The sequence below is a fragment of the Pan paniscus genome, chromosome 14 (assembly GCF_029289425.2).
Source record: "Pan paniscus chromosome 14, NHGRI_mPanPan1-v2.0_pri, whole genome shotgun sequence".
Taxonomy (NCBI): domain Eukaryota; kingdom Metazoa; phylum Chordata; class Mammalia; order Primates; family Hominidae; genus Pan; species Pan paniscus.
This window is the reverse complement of record NC_073263.2, coordinates 20,687,046-20,693,650: the sequence shown is the minus strand read 5'-3', so window position 1 is coordinate 20,693,650 and position 6,605 is coordinate 20,687,046. Positions and strand designations below refer to the sequence as shown.

The 6,605-nt window shown below is 50.4% G+C and overlaps 1 protein-coding gene across 1 annotated transcript in view; it reads left to right on the top strand.

Annotated features, from left to right (window-relative positions):
• Nucleotides 1-1,496: 1,496 nt before the first annotated feature.
• LATS2 (large tumor suppressor kinase 2) overlaps nucleotides 1,497-6,605 on the top strand; it is an 88,406-nt gene continuing 83,297 nt past the window's right edge. Inside the window, exon 1 of the mRNA XM_034936415.3 lies at nucleotides 1,497-1,747. The gene's annotated coding sequence lies outside the window, so the exon portion shown is untranslated. The remainder of the gene's footprint in view (nucleotides 1,748-6,605) is intronic.

Sequence of the window (6,605 nt, the reverse complement as noted above, 5' to 3'; positions counted from 1 at the left end):
AAGTACATAGGTAATGCCAGTAGGGCTCAATTGCAGAATATTGGCTGGAGACTTATTTTGCTCCCAGTACTGTGCAAGATATCTGGGTAGCATACAGGATACTATCGAAAAATTAAATTGAATTCTAAGCTGCACGATGATGGTTTCTTTTTTTGGTTTTTTTTTTTTTTTGCACACTTCTGCTGGCAGGAAGGGATTACGGTTTGATTATCAGAGCCCAAAGAAGAGAGAAAACAGAGATCTGAGAAGATTCCCTGGAAGAGCTGAGGCCTTAAGAGATTGAAAGAGAGGAAGGAGGGGAGGAGGATGAACCAGGGACTGAAGGCTGGGTGAGACTGTCAAAATAGTGCACAGATAATGACCTTTACTACTGTTTCCCATGAGAGTAAAATTTAAAAATTTCACAAGAGTTTGTCAATTAAAGAGGAAATCGAGTTGACTTTAAACACTATATTGACCCTCAGCATCACTTGCCACAGATATAGGTGGTAGGAAGTATGATGTTAGGAGAGCCAGAAGTAGACTGAGGATTTGGCTTCCAGTCTATTATTTCTACTGTGAATCTTTGCACCATCCCTGCTTCTGTCCCTGTACCAGATCCACAGTCCTCAAATGGATAGTGAAGCTGTTCAAAACCCACGACCTCACTTGCTGGTATATATGGTACTATACCATTCCCTACACCATAAAATACTTCTCAGAAACAAAATATACATGGGGAGGGGAGGTTGATTAAATTAAATCGGGTTAAATTTGGGTGTGCATCAGACGTTCTTTTTTTTTTTTTTTGAGACGGAGTTTTGCTCTTGTTGCCTAGGCTGGAGTGCGATCTCAGGTCACCGCAACCTCCGCCTCCCGGGTTCCAGTGATTCTCTTGCCTCAGCCTCCCGAAGCGCTGGGATTACAGGCATGGGCCACCACGCCTGGCTAATTTTGTATTTTTAATAGAGACGGGGGTTTCTCCATGTTGGTCAGGCTGGTCTCGAACTCCCGACCTCAGGTGATCCACCCGCCTAGACCTCTCGAAGTGCTGGGATTACAGGCGTGAGCCACCGCTTCTGGCAAACGTCCTTCTTAATTGTTTGATTCCACGGTCCCAATAGCCGTCTGTCCTTTTCTGCCCCTATTTTTAGTGTCCAGCCACTAGTTGGTAACTTGGTGTCTCCTTCAGGCCTGCTAACTTTTTTTTTTTTTTTTCAACCAAGACTGGTATGAGATACTTAAGAATAGTGGCTTTAACGACAGTTACCAACTTTTAATACAAATGCAGTCGAGAGGGCAAATACTCAAGTTTGGGGGCAGATAGCAGCCAGTCAAATAGGTCCGAGAGGCCCTGGCGAGCTACCGCAGGCCAGCAGGGAGGCCGTGGGCAGGTGGCGGTCGAGGCCGGAGGCAGGAAGCGCGGCCGGGCGGGGCTGGGCGGAGCGGCCGCGGAGGAGCAGGGGCCGCAGGCGCCCCGCCCGGACTGGTATGCGGCCGAGAGTGACGCGGGAGGCGGGGTCACGTGACGCCCGTGGAATGCCAACAATGTAGCGAATGTCCCACTTGGGTCTGCGCTTTGGAACCGCGGCGTGAGCGCCCCGGGAAGATGGAGCAGTCGCCGTCCACGCCACCGCCGCCGCCCGGGGCTCCCCCGTCCCTGCGGGGCCAGCAGCAGCTCCAGCCACCAGTGCCCGGTCTCCCGGCGCGAGAGGCCCGGGAGCCGCCGGCCAGGACGCCCCCGAGGGTGTAGACCGCGCCCCTGGAGGTGAGGGGGCTGGGAGCTGGGGTCGGGGCGGCAGCTCGGAGGGTGGCGAGAGTTTCCGCGAAGCGGTCGAGCCCTGCGGCTCCGCGCACCTACCGTGGTGCCGAGGCTCCGGGAAGGGCGCCCGGCGGGGCGGCCGAGGAAGTTTGTCCGGACGGAGCCCTGCGCCCTGCCCCCACGGTCCGCGCCCGCCCGGAGCCGCCCCCGCCCGGCGGCTCGTAGTCCAGGCCGTACGGAGCCCGCGGAGCCGGTTCCAGAGGAGCCGGGGAAGTTGGAGGCCGGCGTCGGGCGGGGGCAGCGGGGTTGCGCCGCTTTGTTGTGCGGCGACCGGGGCGGCCGGGATCCCGGCGGGGCAGGGGCGGCGCGGGCCGGGGGCGCTGTCCTAGACCCGAAAGGCCGTAGCGCCGGGCGCGCCTCTGCTTCCGCTGTCTCCGGGGGCTCGGCTTTCCACTAGACGCCCGGCCGGGCGCCCCTGACAGCCTCGGGACCCCCGGTCCGGCGGCGCAGCGGTCCCACGGATCCGGGGCCGTCCTCCCGGCCGCGCCATCGTCCCACGGTCCAATCAGTCCTTCAGAGCCCGCCCTGTTGGCCCCCGCCGGCCGCCCCGTCGTCCCGCGAGCCGACGGACCCACGGCGGTGCCGCAGTCGAGGCCGCGCCGCCCCTCAGCCCCCGGTGGCTGCGCCGCCTCACCCACCGCCGCGCGGTTCCCACCCCGTCCCCCGCGGCCGCGCCGCCGGCTCACGGGCCAGTCAGCCCCTCAGAGGCCACCGGACCCTGGGGGCGCAGTTCCTCCCGGGCTGCGGGCGGCCAGGCCCTGCTCGGCGTCTCCCGGCCGGCTGCCGGGCCAACTCTGCGAGTTTGCTCACGGTCTTGGCGGGACGCGGCCCGAGGCGCAGGAGCGCTTTCGTGGCCACGCGAGCGGCGGCCGTTGCATAACACGCCATTCCCGTGCCCTAGTTTAGCGACGTGTGGGGGGTTTGGCTTTCTCTTCTGAGGTAAGCTCACCTGCGCTTAGCTCCCCAGCCGGACTCTGGAGATGGGGATTCTGACATCATTCACATCTTGCCATCACATCCTTCAGCCCAACTCCAGAACTTCTGGGGAGCTTTCCCTCGGGGATGGAGTGCGGCCTGGAGCAAACCCGTTTGTGAAATCCAAGTCTCCAGTGTCCCGAGGGTTGGGAACGGGGGGCGAGGCGAGGAATGGACCCTGAAGAAGGTAAAACCCACCCGACCAGGGCGCCAAGCAGCCGGTAACAGGGTCCCGAGTTAGCTCGGCGGCTGGCGGCTGTTCTGAGGCCTTTGGATGAGAAATGCTATTTTGCGAGGATCACCATGAAAGAACTTAACTTGCAGATTTTTTTGACAAAAATGTTGTTGTTGTTATTTTAAGACAAGATCTCGCTCTGTCTCCCAGGCTGGAGGGGAGTGGCGCGATCTCCGCTCACTGCAACCTCCGTCTCCCAGGTTCGAGCGATTCTCCTGCCTTAGCCTCCCACGTAGCTGGGATTACAGGCCCGCGCCACCAGCCCAGCTAATTTTGTATTTTTTAGTAGAGACGGGTTTCGCCGTGTTGGCCAGGCTGGCTCTCGAACTCCTGACCTCAGGTGATCCACCTGCCTCGGTCTCCCAGAGTGCTGGGATTACAGGCGTGAGCCACCGCGCCCCACCTGACAAGAATTTTGAACAAGAACTTTTACATTTTCACGCTTCTCTAGGATGGATATGAGTGTTTTTTGTTGTTGTTGTTGTTGTTGTTTGAGACGTTGTCTTGCTCTGTCGCCCAGGCTGGAGTGCAGTGGCGCGATCTCGGCTCACTGCAACCTCGCCTCCTGGGTTCAAGCGATCTCCTACCTCAGTCTCCCGAGTAGCTGGAATTACAGGCGTGTGCCACCACGCCCGGCTAATTTTTTGTATTTTTAGTAGAGACGGGGTTTCGCCGTGTTAGCCAGGATGGTCTCAATCTCCTGACCTTGTGATCCGCTCGCCTCAGCCTCCCAAACTGCTGGGATTACAGGCGTAAGCCACCGCACCCAGCCAAGAGTGTTTTTAATGTAATAGCATTAAAATAATTATTTCACCTTAACTACTAAGCCATAGAGTATACATTTGGCCGGTAAATAATTCAAATTAATAGCTGAACAGCTCTTTTCACAAAGTATTCAACAAATACGTACATTTTTAAAGGAAAGTTTGCCCGTATTTTAATAAGAAACAAATATACTGAAATTTGAATGGGAAATCACAAAAATGTGTGTGATCTTGCACAAGTGTTTTGCTTAAAATTTTAACTTAGAAGATGAAGGGCCTTCCCTTAATCATGGAAAAAGTAACTCATGGCTGATTATTAGGAAATTTGTGCTAAATCTTGTTGTATATTTTTGGTAAGCTGCTTTGTATGTTTTTTTTTTTTTTCTGTAACAACCGTTATAATAAGGTAGTAACAGAAAAAATATTCCAAAATGAGAACGTATAAACTGTTTATGACGTCTATTTAACTGTAATTAGCAAGTCAGTGTCTCACAAAATTTTGTCTCATGCAGGTATAGAAGGCACTGAATATAATAATAGTGTAATGAATATACCAGCATTCCTTTGAATATAAGTTGGTGAACATTTAATAACTTTCCAAATCTCAGGCAGTTTAAGGTATCTGAGCAGAGGCTAGCCTGTCTTGCAAAATTACCAAGGTGAATTACTAGAATCATTGAATTATAGAACTGGAAGGGATTCTTCTGGCTTCTCCATCGAGTTTGAAATAGTTTAAGTGTAAATTGGAGCTGTACATGTTCCTTAGCAAATCACAGGGTTGGTGGGAGGGGCTTTCTTTTGGTGGGAGGGGAATGATTTTACAATAAGATTCCTTGTTATTTTAAATGCTATGTTGTAAATAGCCAGCCTTGGGCTCCTAAACTCCACCAAGGGGTGGGGTAGGGTGGGGATTGAAGCTGATAAATTGACCATAAACAGAGGAAGGATTTCGGGAAGCTGGGGTTAGGGGAGAGGTGTTCTTTTTTGTATTGGAAAAACCATACCAACACCATTTTCGAAAAGCTGCTTTTGTATTTTATTTTGTAGTTAAAATCATGTGAAACTTCTGAACAGTATTTCTTACTGACTTTTTAAAAACAGTTGGTTTGAAGAAATACAGAAGGTAAATTCAAATGCATTGACTCTGTCTTGACTAAATCTGTTCTAAAAAGTACCGAAGTATTCTGATGATCAGAAAGAAGGGTAAGCCTTGATTGAAGTGACTGACTTCTAGCTCTAAACATTCTCTGAATCTTCTTCCTTTTAAAAAGTCTATTGCTTAGTAATTCCTCTAGAAGGAATTGGCCTTCAAATTACACAAGTCCAAGGGCATCGTTCCCATTGTATGCTAGGTCACTGCTGCTCTCTGTAATGGGCTTTATTACATAGAGTGCCCTGTGATGGCCCCAGTGTGAGGGCAGCCCTGCTTGGGATGTTCATTTCACTGTTAGCTGTTCTCTCAGTATTTTAAGGCTAATGTTACATAATGTTACGTGATTTTTATTTTTTATTTTTTTTTATTTTTGAGATGGAGTCTCGCTCTGTCACCCAGGCTGGAGTGCAGTGGCACAATCTTGGCTCACTGCAAGCTCCTCCTCCTGGGTTCACACCATTCTCCTGCCTCAGCCTCCTGAGTAGCTGGGACTACAGGCGCCCGCCACCATGCCCAGCTAATTTTTTTTTTTACTTTTAGTAGAGACGAGGTTTCACCGTAGTAGCCAGGATGGTCTCGATCTCCTGACCTCGTGATCCACCCGCCTACAGGCATGAGCCACCGCGCCCGGCCTGTTACGTGATTATTAGTTTTATTTTGAAAGTATGAAAACAGCAAGGTAATATTGGAAATAAAGACATTGGTTATGATGTTAAAATTAGAATGGAAATTTGGCATTGTTTAATGTTTGCCGTTCACCCTGGGAAGACTTTGTTGGTTATCATCTAGATCATGTCAAGTTAATTGTGACAAGTGTTTTAAGTTAATTCACAAATACTTTTTGTTTGTGTGACAATATTTGACATACATGGGAATTTTTCTGGGAGAAAAATGAAAAAATCCCATATTTTGTAGCCATGGTTTGTATTTCTTGTTAACACTGATTGTTAGAATCTTGTAGTGTAGTTTAGATCCTATAGACCCTTGATCAGTTAGGATGGTAAGGATCTTAAGAATGTAAGCTGGATTTTGAAAGGAGTGGGCCTCTGTTTGGAATAGTGAGCCTCCCTGCCTCTAGGCAGTTATCTTGAGCAGGAATGCTAAGGGCCAACATGGTTCATTGCTAGTTAACTCCATTCTTACTCGGGAGTCTCACTCATCTTTCTCATTAAATGTACCCGGACGACACCTGCACCCTCCCCAACATTTTTTGGCTGTTTTGTTCATCTTTCTCTCCCACGTTTGAGCCTTTTCATTGGAAGTTCCAGGCTCCAAGAATAGCTTCACACTTCCTCCATCAAATCATAGCCCTTCAGCCTTTCTAATTTTGGTGAAACATCCCTTTCTCTAAGATACCTTCTCCAAATAATCTCAACACCTTCCTGAAGAATTGTGCTCCTCCATGGAAGTAGGCAGGGATTCTTTGGACAGTCACAGTATTTATTACTTCAGTCCATAGCGTGATTCTCAAATGGGAGGGGTGTTCTAACTCCCTAGCTGGAGCGTATCCAAAACTTGGAGGGGTGCAGAGGAGGCAAGGCTTTCTTAAGGATTGAGAACCCCTGCTGGGCTATGAAATTGAATATAAGATGGCCCATCCTGTTGGGTCGCTTGCTATTAGGAAAGCTGCAAAGAACTAATAATGTATCTGCAACTTGGTCACTCTGTTGCGATATC